The sequence below is a fragment of the Bubalus kerabau genome, chromosome 9 (genome assembly GCF_029407905.1).
Source record: "Bubalus kerabau isolate K-KA32 ecotype Philippines breed swamp buffalo chromosome 9, PCC_UOA_SB_1v2, whole genome shotgun sequence".
Classification (NCBI taxonomy): Eukaryota; Metazoa; Chordata; class Mammalia; order Artiodactyla; family Bovidae; genus Bubalus; species Bubalus kerabau.
Window position 1 is genome coordinate 67,269,850 of NC_073632.1, and position 13,812 is coordinate 67,283,661.

General features: G+C 41.5%; 1 pseudogene; it reads right to left on the reverse strand.

Moving 5' to 3' along the window:
- Nucleotides 1-10,444: 10,444 nt before the first annotated feature.
- LOC129619944 (U3 small nucleolar RNA-associated protein 14 homolog A-like) lies at nt 10,445-12,973 on the reverse strand (annotated as a pseudogene).
- Nucleotides 12,974-13,812: the final 839 nt, after the last annotated feature.

Here is a 13,812-nt window from a genome sequence, read left to right on the forward strand (position 1 = left end):
CCTTAATGACAGAGCCTAACAGGAGGAGGTATGTCATTGGAGCAGAGTGAGGAGGGTGCATCTTGAGCTGAGTGTGTCCATCACTTAATAACTGGCATACGTGGCTTCTATTGTCAAAATCTAACAGGGAAGATGAAGCATGTGTGCAAATGCAAAGTTAAAATTAATAAGTAAACTCACAGTTGTATCATGTAAGTATTCTGGGGAGAACATACTTATTTCCAAGTTGGGAAATGAGGAAAAACTTTAAGGAGGGAATGAAATCTCACATCAGACTTGAAACACAATAAAGTCTGAATAAATTGAAAGAAGATAAAGAGAACTTCAGGCAGAAGGTACAGGGTGGCAGGAAACCACAGAGACCAACAGATTGGGAAGTAGGCTGGGAAAATATCATAGAGGGCTTTGAATGGCACACTAAAGAATGCTCTGGATTTTTAAACACTTGAACACTAAATTCTGCCAGATTGTTTGAGTCCCTGGTGATAATATTCAAATTTAGTGCAGGAAGTTGGGACATCTTTCTAGGGTGACAAGAGCCCTTACAATAAAGTAGATTGCAAGGCCTCTCAAAAATCAAATTTGTAGCACTGTAATTCTACAGTACCAGGCTCTCCAGGAGTAGCCAGTAAATTGAAGAAGTGCTAGACATTTCACTAAACTCGGTGTGGTGCTTAGATCATTTGCAGTTCATTTTTGGCATGGTCTAGAGGTGGAGACGCTTTCCATATAAATCTCTGCCCAGCGCTGCCTGCACAATGGTTAGAGTGACACACCAGCTGTGTGACACAGTCATCTGTCATTCCTGAACAGACAAGAATGTCATCCGCTCTGTAAATAAGTCTATTTATTTCCCTGTTGATGGAAGTTACCGCATTCAAACAATGTGCCTTCAGCAACAAATTCCGGTGGCTGGGGGTGGGAAGACAGAATCAACTTGGGGTTGGCGTTATTTGTTTGAATCCATGGTGTGATGTGCAGGTAAACTGGCTCAGGGGGGAGAGGAGGAAAGCCTTGATCGTTTGTAGTGTTTGCTGATTTCTGTGGTGTACATATATTAATACCGTGGCCAATTCCAGGCTAGCAATCTGACATCACTAACCTTGAGATTGGGCAAAAATGTGCAAAATCAACTCTCGCAGACTGAGTGAGTTAGCTCCAGCACAGTGCTGGTAGGTGTTAGATAGAGGAGGAAATGATATGAGGCAGCCAAGTAGAAATGGCCTAGAAATTAGGATGATAATTAGGCTAAGGGAGAGGAGAGACATAGTGCAGGAATCAATAGCTCTTCCCAGAAGTATTGAAAACCCTTGGAAAGGTAATCTTAAGGGAAGAGAAGACGAAAGAGGTGACCAAAGATGTGTAATCATGGTCACCTGTCTCCCAGGTGATGCAGTTTCTTAAATTCCCTGACCACTTTGGGGAGAAAAAACATTTTACCCTCCCAAAGTCCACCTTAATATTTTCTAAAGAACTTAGGAAGGACTTCCCTGGTGGTCCAGTTCAGAATCTGCCTTGCAATGCAGGGGATGTGAGTTCAATCCCTGGTCCAGGAAATAAGATCCCACATGCTGCAGGGCAGCAAAGAGGCTGTGTGCTGAAACTAAGACCCAACACAGACAAATAAATAAATATTTTTTATAAAGAACTTGGACAAATAAATTGTATCTGTTAAAATTTCTAAGGCTAAGATGTAATTTCATACAAGAAATGAGGTATATGCATAGCTTCCATTTTTTATTCTAGCCATCAAATGTTTACCCCATGACTCGGAGAGATGTTCCATTTCTTTGTACTGAATAGGTCAGTAGCACAAATAAATTTGTTCTGGAGTATTTCTGATGCATGGTGTGACAGTCTTATGTAGTCGTTTGCTAATTGCCTTGTTCACAAGCCTGAGTGTAGTAAAATATTTTATTCAGCCATAAAAATAATGACATTAAAAATTAAATTAATAATGATTAAAATTAAGTATTAACCATTCAATTAAATTTAAAAATAAATCCAGGGACTTTTAATTCTCCTTGTGGAGAAAAACAAACTGAGTTAATAAGCTTGACAAATATTTAATAAATATTTAACGTCATGGCCACATCCTACATGGAGAAGAAAAAAGTTAAAATTTGATATCAAAGGTTATAAAACTGTCTTACGGCTGAGCTTTTACAACACCCTTGAGTTAAACTAGGATGCTGACGAAGAGTAAGCTTGTGTTTTCAATCAAAAAGAAGGCATATAAACGGGAGCCAGTATTCGGTGCTGATTTTCAAGAAACCGATGAGGTCTAATCAGTTTCTCACAGAAAACAAGGAATTTGAGTGCTGGCAAGTTCTTAAGCTCTGTGCCATGCTCTCCTTTAACACAAACGTGTGAGCACACACAGACACAAGGAGCAGCTGCAGCTGAGCCTACAAAGGTAGGGGCTGGAGACGGGATGCTGCTTTGCAACCAATGCAGCTTCCCGCCTTGAGCTGGAAGATCGCCGCATGCTTATTCTGCCACCTTGTGTGATGCACACATATTACAAGACAAAACATCTTCAGACACTTGTTCTATCAGCCCTTATGATGTTGGCTTTCTTCCTTGGAAAAAAAAAAAAAAAAGAAAGGTCCTATTTCAAGGGTTACCACCAACAAATCATTTGTGCAACTGAAGAGCAGTGATTTGACTCCCCAGATGTCCTTATCTTAGGAGTATTAATCGGTGAAGCTAGGGCAGAGAGGCTGGCCCACGTAAAAATACAAAAAGATAGGTTTATAAAGATGTGGGAATGGAGGACTTTTCTGGTGGCTAAGATTCTGAGCTCCCAATGCAGTGGCTCCAGGTTCGAACCCTGGTAAGGGAACAAGATCCCACATGCCACAATTAAAGATCCTGCATGCTGCAAGGAAGATCAAAAATCCCTTATGCCACAACTGTGACTCAGCACTGCCAAATAAATTAATTGGAAAAAAAAAAAAAAGATGTGGACATGCTGTTTCTGGGCTCAGCTGACTCTTGGTCCTGGGAACCCCCTGGTGGAAATAAGGTGGAGCACAGGGGACCATGATGCTTATTTGGAGTCCCCAGGAGAGTCATGGGTGGGTAACCATCCCACTCACCACATCCACCATCATGCAGGCATTGAGGCCAGCTCCCACACTGCAACTTCACCGTACCTGCATCTATGCTTAGTAACAGCAGCAGGGACTTTGAACAAGATATTCCAAATGACTTCCTTACCCCTCTGCCTCAACATAGGAGGATCTACCCACCAAAACTGAGCTGCACTTGGAATTGAGAGACATTATGAACTGTGGAGCCTGCCTAACAGGGGCAAGGTTACATCTTCCAGACCATGCATCCTGGACAAACCTTTACTGAGAGTAGGCCAGCGATCTTCAGGCTGGACATGAAATCTTGTCATTCTTGTCTGTTTGGGCAAGGCAGCTGAATCATATATACTTTGGTTCCAAAACGAGTGTCAAATTTGATTCCTGGCACTACTGAAATGCTAGTCCTATCTTAAATACAGCCACACAGGAGTAATGTTATTTATATCTTAAATGCATGTGTGCTAAGTCAGTTCAGTCATGTCTGACTCTTTGTGACCCTCCAGACTGTAGCCCTCCAGACTCCTCTGTCAATGGGATTCTCCAGGCAAGAATACTGGAGTGGGTTGCCATGCCCTCCTCCAGGGGAATCTTCCTGACCTAGGAATCAAACCTGAATCTCTTATGTCTTCTGCACTGGCAGGCGGGTTCTTTACCACTAGTACCACCTGGGAAGCCTATCTCAATACTTGGAAAATATTATCACTTTGAATAATATTGTTCTCCCTTCCAAGCGATTTATTTTGTGATACAATTACTCTTTTGATTCTCACAACCATCTCTGAAATCCCATAAGTTGTCAAAAATGGTTTGCAATGACTTAATTAGAAGTGTTGTAAACATGCACAGATAGCATTTCTCCAGAGGAACTGTGCATCCAGGGGAGCCAGCTCTGGCACCTGTCAGTCCTGGGTCTGAATCCCACCTCTGACTCTTCAACAGACTTCTCTGATTTCAGTGTAAAAAAGACATAATAATAGCTATGTTGACAAAGTTTCCTGGAATATTGGCAGTACTATATTAGAGCACATGGAAGAAGCACACCGCTCAGTCATGTCCAACTCTTTGCGACCCCATGGACTGTAGCCCCCAGGCTCCTCTGTCCATGGAATTCTTCAGGCAAGAGTACTAGAATGGGTTTCCATTCCCTTCTCCAGGGGATCTTGCCAACCCAGGGATCAAACCTGGGTTTCCTGCATTGCAGGCAGGTTCTTTACTGACTGAGCCACACACATAGTAGGTGGCTGCTCCTAATTCTATAATAGCATTCAAGTGTGGTCAAAAGAGAATTGCAGGAAGAGAGAGGGAGACCTGAAATATATTATGCCTGACACTTAACAATGCTAATATGCTTAAATCTTATACATTGATATTACTGAGAAAATAAAGGGTGTTTTCCTTCTAATCTTTTCATTTATTGACAAGGATTTAACAGGGATGGTATGCTGTGTTATGTTGTGCTATATAGTACAATGAAGTTCATCAATGGAATGTCTACTCAAAATTTAACTGTGACATCACTGAAAGTACTATGGTGATTTACTGGATATTTACATGATCATATTGCCAGAGCTGTCTGCAGCAGAAGACCTCAAGTTGCTTTACGTGAGGAAAAGATTAGGCTGCTGCCCAACCTGATAAATTCTATCCTTCAGAGTAATCCTACCAAACACAGGAGCAAAAGGCTGTGGAAAGAGATTTTATTAAGAGAAAGCAGCAATGAGCCCTCAACCTTATTTGCATAGGATCACATTCTGCCTCTACCCTTAGGACTGGGTCACTCAAGCTCTCAAACCAGGACCCACTTCAGACTGGGGGAGAGAGGGACCTTTTCTGACTCTTCTAAGGAACTGACATAACTTCTGGGTTACACAACAGTCATTAATCCTCACCCCCAAGTAAAAATGCCCTTCTCCAGGTTTTTTTTTAATTGGAGGATAATTGCTTTACAATATTGTGTTGGTTTCTGCCATATAACAGCATGAATCAGCCACAAGTATACGGAGAGTCTGCCATTCGTCTCTGAGCAGGAAATCCAGAGGTGAGGTGAGAGTTGTCTACTCCCTCTGCCCTTTGGGACCTTCTCCCTCAAGGACAAGAACCAAGATGTGTTCTCTGTAGCCCAAACTCAGCACAGAGCCACATGCATAGTAAAGGACTGTTCACATTTATTGCTTGAATGATCGAATGAGCAAACTCTTAAGTTAGACACAAAGATTTCCAATCATTATCAAGGGTTAAACTTTTCTGTTCAGGAGAGTATTATTTTGCTTAATCTTCCAGAATGACATCTAGCAATCTTTTCAAACAGTTTCTGCCACCTGCTTCTATATTTGTTATCATCCATCTCTTTTCTGTCAGAAATCTTTGTGTTATATTTAACTGAGATCCTAAAAGAAATTTAACATCCCCTGATCAGCATCTTTTAATTAGCATATTGAGCTTCCCTGAATATAAGAGTAAATTTCAGTATTCATCAAAGCTACTAATACTGACAGTTGAAAAACACTAGAACATTAAAACAATTGACGCAAACAGAAATAAATTTTTAGAGAATCCTTACAAGATAGGAAAACAATAAATAATGACCAGGAAAAACTATTCCCATTTGTTTCAGAAATGTCTGTATCTTCATGCAAAATAATTTTTTAGAAACCCATGATCTTTCAATAATATACATCTACTAATTTGGTAAAGCATACAATGACATGTGGAAGGCTGAGAACACTGCCTAACACGCAGCAAGTAAGAGAATGTGTTATTATTTACAAAAGATTTTTCCAACTGAAAAATATTTAAGGAGATGATGAGATTTTTAAAATAGCATTAGCAGGATTAAGAGCTAGATTCATTTGAAAATTGAAGAATCCTAATTTGTTTTGCCTTAAAAAGTGTAATTTAATTGGTATTTCTGTTACGACAAGCAGACAACTAACCTGATCGCCATCCCTATGGAAAAGTGAAACCAGAAGAAAAAAATAGGTTTATATTTTAAGGATTTGTACAAAATAAGGAAAAGAACATCATCAATATAAAGATAAATGAACACTAAAGCAGGCTACCTACAATGACTGGAAGATCTGTTTCTAAGGATGTTTAATGAGGGTCTCAATGAGATAAACTGAAAGTCTCTCGTCTTGAGGACATAGAATTGATGACTATGGAGAACCCTTCCTAACTCTTGAAGTTTAAGAAATGTTGTGATTGGCATGTAATGAAGCAAAAGACCCCCAAAAGAATCTTAATTCTCTACAAGAGAGAAAAAAATATATAATCTGAGCATTAAAAAAAAAAAATCACACCCAGAGGCAATAGAGATTCAGAGGAATCCCACAAACACCTGGACAGCCCTAAATGTACTTGTTCTGTCTGGCTTCTAGGAGCACCATCTTTACTGCACCATTTCCGCCTTTCTTTTGTCTATCTCACTATTGTAAGCAAGAAAACAGATCAAAGTATAGAAAAGTTCTTTCCAGGTGCTTGACAGAGCAAGAGTCTGTGTATTTCAAATGACACCTGTCACAGGAATAAAGCATGCCAAAACACTGGCTATACATGATCGTGCTTCCAAGCCTGAGAATAATAACCCCCAGATTAGGACTAAGCCAGCCAGAAAGCCAAGAAGATGGATTCTGAGCAGCTCTTGTTATTGGAAAAGAAGAGACTTTTTTTTCAGATTTACAATCAAGACCAGTGGTTTGAGACCATTCAGGACTTGTCAAGCTGAACAATATCCCTTCATGTTATATTGGAGCAAAGGTTCTGCGTGTTGTTTACGCAGTTCTAGAATGGTGCTTTCAAAATGCAGACTGGGAACAACAGGATCAAAATTGCTTGGGAATTTGTTAGAAATACAAATTCTTGGGACTAACCCTCATCTGCCAGTCCAGAAATTCTGGAAATGGAGGCTAACAGTAACTGTTTTAACAAGTCTTCTCAGTGATCTTAATGGCAGCTAAAGTTTGAGAGGGCGTCCTTGGTGGTTAAGACAGTAAAGAATCTGCCTGCAATGTAGGACACCTGGGTTTGATCCCTGGGTCGGGAAGATCCTCTGGAGAAGGGAATGGCAATCCACTCCAGAATTCTTGCCTGGAGAATTCCACAGACAGAGGAACCTTCTAGGGTAATGGCACTGAAGTGTTTCTGAAATCATGTTAGTCCTCATCCTGAGCCAGAAGAATCATAGGATGAAAATTTACTCATCCGAACTCATTATAATAGAACACTCGTTCAGAAATTAGATGTCATGAGGAACCAAAGGAAGCAATTGAAATGGTTGAAAGGCTGAATTGGATAATGGTCCTCTGTGACTGAATTATAGTTCCAAAAAAAGACACAAAGAATTGTGACATAATTTGCAATTAATATGTGATGCTTTTCTTACGAATTACGAGCTTCCACATGTTACAGCTGATGTATAACTAGGTGACATCATTGTGAAGTAAACCCTGAGATTAAACAAATGACCTGCTGAAAACTGAAACAGTTTCTGGAACAGAAAAGACACTGTGGTCTAAATCTGAGCTGTGTGCTCATATTAGTTCCACAATGGATGCAGAAGTTCACTAGCTGAATAGGAAACTGAATATATGTTGTGTCAAATATGGCCATTGAGTCTGGGTGATATCCTGATCACTGCCCCATTCATAAAAAAACTGTCTGTTTGTTAAATCAAATACTGACACTAAAAACAAAAGATATGTTATGGAAACACACAGAGGAAAATAGAACATACTCTCTGAGCACAACATACTAAAAACTAAATAATGATATGCTTAAATGAAAACTTCATTCACCAGAGGAAAAAATAGAACCATCTTCTGGAAAACAATTGGGTCAAGGAGGAAATCAATCTGTATAAATAAATGTAATGTTCTATATGTTTACTACTATAGAATTAAAAGGCTATATTTGGCATGGTCTGAAATAAAATACACTAGAAGATATACATAAAATTTACTTGGGAGCGTTGCTAGGAAACAACTTTTTGAAATAAACTATTTCCTTCAGAGTAGCTGAATCTGAAGAACAATGAAAAGACAGGAGAGATATTCTTCTCTTGGTCAGAGAAAACAAACAGCTTGTAAACATAAATCTCAAAAACAGTACATGAGGATGACTGAACCGTAGGCGCTGATTCGCCAGGTGTGACTGCTCATAGTCGCACCCTGTGCAAAGTGATCCAGGACGGAAGAGGTGTTTCCAGTGTTTATTCTGAGTGCCTTCAGCTTTCCCAATCCAGTCTCCAAACTTGGGGCCACTTGTTCTCCTGGACTGCAACTTGCTTTGATTCTTTTCATAGATTTGAGACAAACTACAGAATACTGTACCCAGAATTACAGACCAGTCCGTGTTTCCTCACCTTTAATCTCCCGGCCGTAACACCAAGGTCTTTCCCATTATTGTCTATCATGCTTTCAATCCTCTGTCAGCGGTAGGATACTCGGATGATCTGAACATTCTGGACTCAGAAGCCATTCAGACTGACTTGACTGTGGGCACCAATACAGAGAGGTTTTTGCCTGTAGCTTCAGCTAAGGCTCGGAGGGACATGCTGCTGCTGCTAAGTCGCTTCAGTTGTGTCCAACTCTGTGCGACCCCATAGACGGCAGCCCATCAGGCTCCCCCGTTCATGGGCTTCTCCGGGCAAGCACACTGCGGGGGACATGATCTGGAGGCAATTCCAGTGAGGAGTAGAATAAGACAGGTGTGTTCTGACTCCTCTGAGGAGAGAAAACTTTTTCCCTCAGTCCTCTGACTGTACCTACAAGCTAACAGATATTGTAGTCCATAGTGACATGGAGTTATAACCTTTTTAAAAATCTTAAATTGAATATAGAGGGAGACATTTTTCTCTAACTTACTTACAGAGGTATTTGTATGGCAGGAATAAGCAGGCAGAATTTCAAGAGAAGAATAGTTTAACCTAGCGGTTCAGACTGCAGCCTCGGGAGCCAGACCTACTGGGTTCAAGTCCTGGCTCTCTGTGCCTTAGTTTCCCCATCTGTGAAGGGGATGATTAATACCTATTGCACAAGGTTCTTTTGAGATTAATTGGACTAATATTCACAAAATGCTTAAAATGATGCTTGTCATGCAGGTGCTAAGGCATATCAGTCATGTCTGACTCTTTACAACCCCATGGACTATAGACTGCCAGGATTCTTTGTCCATGGGATTCTCCAGGCAAGAATACTGGAATGGGTTGCCATTCCCTCCTCCAGAGGATCATCCCTACCCAGGGATCAAACTAGTGTCTCTTAGGTATACTGCCTTGGCAGGCAGGTTCTTTACACTAGCGCCAACTGGGAAGCCCAAAATGATCCTTGTGAGCTGTGCTTAGTCACTTAGTTTTGTTCGACTCTTTTCAACCCATGGACTGTAACCTGCCAGGCTCCTCTGTCCATGGAATTCCCCAGGCAAGAATACTGGAATGGGTTGTCATTCCCTTCTCCAAGGGATCTTCCCAACTCAGGAATTGAACCCAGGTCTTCTGCATTGCAGGCAGATTCTTTACTATCTGAGCCACCAGGGAAGCCCCCCAAAATGATGCTTGGTTTAGTCACTAAGTCATGTCCTACTCTTGTGACCCCATGGACAGTAGCCCGCCAGGTTCCTCTGTCCTTGGGATTTTCCAAGCAGGAATACTGGAGTGGGAAATGATGTTGGTATACAGTAATTTGGGCTTCCCAGGTGGCATTAGTGGTAAAGAACCTAACTGCCAGTGCAGGAGACTTAAGAGACTTAGATTCACTCCCTGGGTCAGGAAGATCCCCTTACAGGAGGGTGTGGCAACCCACCCCAGTATTTTTGCCTGGAGAATCCCATGGACAGAGGAGCCTGGTGGGTTACAAAGAGTCAGACATAACGGAAATGACTTAGCACACACATAATAATTTACTTATTAATGGCTATTAAATAAATTTAAGGTGGTTTCAAGCAGACACTCTGAAGGCAGGAGCATGTCTCCTCTCACTGAGCAGATAAGAGATCAAACTTGTGGATGAGGCACAGTGACTTTAGTAGACCTTGCTTCTGAGCGGTTGTCTTAGCCTATGAGACCTAGCAATTGAAATGAAAAAGAATGCACGACAGAGCCACAAACCTCAGGCCCATTTAGAGCATTTTTCCTGAGATCTTCAATAGGCCAGCTAGTAGTACAATTAAAGCTTATTTAGCTATAACAAAATGGTAATAAAACATATTAAGCTTTATGGATCTACTCATAGGCAAATTTATAGTCAAGGGTTCTTATTATTTATGAAGTTAAAGAGAAAGGGAAAATATAATCAAGCTATCAATTTAGGGAAAAGAAAACACAAGGAGCTTCGGAAAACAGAAAGACATAATCCTTTTTTTCTTTCAAATAGATAAAAATGCCTTTATTTCTAAAATGTGGCTTAACTACACCCATGGTGTGCTAAGCTTGTTTTGGAATCATCTTGCAGCTCCAAGTAAAACCAGGCCAGTGGAGGAACAGTCGGGGCTATTGGTTCCCGGCACCAAAGTGTCACTGCTTCAGCAATTCAATCCACACAGTTATTCTCCAGATGTTTTTTGTGACGTATAGAGAGTTGTTTTGGATTCCTCTGTACGACAGAGGTCCGGCCCTGAGGAAGACCAGCAGCCCACATCCTCTGCATTGATAGGCTTAATGATATGGCCTGGCTTGGTGACAACCTTGGGCATGGTCAGCTTTTGGAAGGCCCTCTGGGTGTTCCATGTAGATCCTATGGGGGTCTGGATGGTCCTTTCAAATTGTTGATGGTGTGTGAATGGATGTGGAAGCACCTGCCCCTGATGAGCTGCTGCATGGCTGTTCCGCTTCTCATTGATAATCACGTTTGGCAGATTCTTGTCTTTCCTCAGAGGACCCTCAGGGGCTTTAATGAGAAACCGGCATCTCTTCTTGGCACTGGGCTTCAGGCCCATACCACCCCACTTGCCCCAGCCAGGCAGAGTCAGGTCCAGGTCTTTTGGCTTACTCGCCTCCACGGCTTCCCTCTTTTCTTTCAAGAAGTCTCTGATGACATCATCCCCAGAAAAAGCTTCCTTTAGCTCTCTCTTCCTTCCTTGAGCTCTCTCTTCTTCATCTTCCAACTCCTGTACAGTCATGGGAACTACCTAGGACTTCACAGAAGGCGATTTTGTGGTTAGGAGGTTCTCGAGATCAATCATTTGCTCCTTCCTTTTCTTCTCCTTGCGGGTGCCAATATGATTACTTAGATTCTTCTCCAACTGCAGCCCTTCCACTGCAGTTCTGGGAAGCTCCTTGTTTTCAACACACCCTTCTCTGCCCAGCTCCTCCAGCTCGTCCAGAGTCCAAGCTCTCTTTGGCCTCTGCAGCAACATGGGCTTCTCTTCCTCCCTGGCAGGTTCCTCTCTCTGAGCTGTCCTCGCTGAACTCAGTCCTTGCTTCCCTGACTGATGGTTCTCCGTGATGAGTTTCTGAGACAGTGCCCTCAATTCGGACAGTACCTCCTGGCTGCTAGGATCCTTTGTTACACGTCTGTGCACTGGCTCTGCCGTGTGGTTGAGCTCAGACTTCTAAGTGATCGCCTTTCCTCAAATTCTTTCAAGAGACTTTCTTCCTCCACCACTGCTCTTTCTTCCTCACTTTCAGAAGTCTCCTGGGCTTCAAGCTCAGCAGGATCCTCCAGGTCTTTCTGGACCTCAGCCTCTTTGGCATCAATGAAGTGATTCTGGAACATGCAGGGATTCAGTCCATTTGCCTTTATCTGCACCCCATTCACCATGTCAGGGACAAGAGGTTCTTACTCTTCCTCCTGGCCTTCCTCCTCTTCCTCACTCTCAGAGGCCGCCTGGACCTTATGCGTCGGCTCTTTGTTCCTGGCCAGCTGTTCCTGTATAGCCTGGTGAGACTCCAGGTCATATTTGGCCATAATTGCCTTTGATTTTGCCCATTTCCCACTGTTCTGGTGCTTAAGGCTCATTCGCTCCATCATTCTGGCCTTGCCAAGTTTTTCTAGTTCTTCTAGTGCTGCACCAGAACTGACCTTCTGCAGCTTCTCAAAATCTTTTAAGGCTTGCTTGGCCTTTCCTTTCTTCAGAATTCTGTGATACTTTTTGCTTTTGATTCTCTTCTTTCTTCGAGCCCTGGCCTCATAGTAGGATTGCAGGGCCCGGGCCCTTTGAAGCTCTGCTCGGTGCATCTTTACCTCTTCCAGGCTCATAGCTTTGAGAGAGGCCTTTTCCATGGGAGTCAGTAAAGGGTCTGTCACGAGCTGCTTGTTCTTATGGAGAAGATTTAAAATCTCCTGCTCCAAGGTAGTTCCTGCCTTCGAGCCACTGACCACGTGTTCGATGGAAGCAAAGGCTGATTGGGGCTTGCTCAGGGGAAAAACCAGCTGCTCTGCTTGCCAGTTCTTCAGAACGACAGGATCCCATTTGGAGAGGATTTGGGAGCTTTTATTGAATGCCACTTCTCCGTGGATCCGCTCAGTCTCTTCTCTGTGAAGTGGTAACTCCAGTCTTCTTCAATTTCACTCGATTCAGCTGCTTTTTCACAGCCGCCAATGAGGATGAAGTTTTAACAGGCTCAAGCAGATCTGAAAGGACCAGGTTTTCTCCTGATCCTTCAGAACTTACACTGAACTCTGACACCTTCAGACTAGCCTCAGACCTCTCAGCCAATTTCTGCCTATCCTTTCCATTAAGTGAATTGATTGATTCCAGAAGTTTCTGATACTTTCTTTCTCCATCTTTGTCCCCTTCATCTTCACTGGTGCTCAAGGGGTAGTCTTTTGGCAAATCCTCTAGTTCTTTCTGTTGGTTCGAAGTCAGAAGGTTGTTCTCCGCAGCCTGGTTCACGCTCATCTCAGCAGCCTGTCTCACATGGACCAGGAGCAGAAGTTGAAAGGCAAGACATAATCCGAATAAAATCAGAAATTAAAAAAAGAAACATAGTAGAGTTAATAAATTCAAGCTTAGTTCTAAAAAAATGAAAGGCAAAAATGGCACAATTAGAGAAAATAAATATTAAAAAGTGACAGAAAATATTTGAAAATTATAAAGTACACCATGGATAATTATAAGCAAATAAATTAAGCAATCTCAGCAAAACAGACAATTTTCTGGAAGAAAAACATAAATTACCAAAACTGACTTAACAATAGAAAGAGAACCTGACAAGAGCAATGCTGGTGAAATTATTGATCGAGTTATTAAAGAACATCCCCTATAAAAGGCTTCAGCCCATTAACCAGGGAATTACTTCAAACGTTCAAGGAGCAAAGAATTCCCATGCTGAATATAAACAGTTACTGTATTGAGGAAAAGAAAAACACTCACATTATTCAATGGAGTGAATATATATCCCTGATACCAAAGTCTAATAAAGTTAATATGAAAATTAAAATCATAGACCAATTTTACCTATGAATATAGAAATAAAAATACTAAGTATTGTAAAATATTAGCAAAGACAATCCAGGGGGTATTAAAAAAAAATACCAATTCCAAGTAGTTATTATCCTAGGATTTTAGAGGGTTCAGTATCAAGGAACTTTTTATTTTATCACAGTAGTATGCTAAATAACAAAAACTAATTTGTTCAACAGGGAACACATGTATACCTGTGGCGGAATCGTTTTGATATTTGGCAAAACTAATACAGTTATGTAAAGTTTAAAAATAAAATAAAATTAAAAAAAAAAAGACACGTGATATTCATTCCTATTAATGATACTTTTAAAAAGGG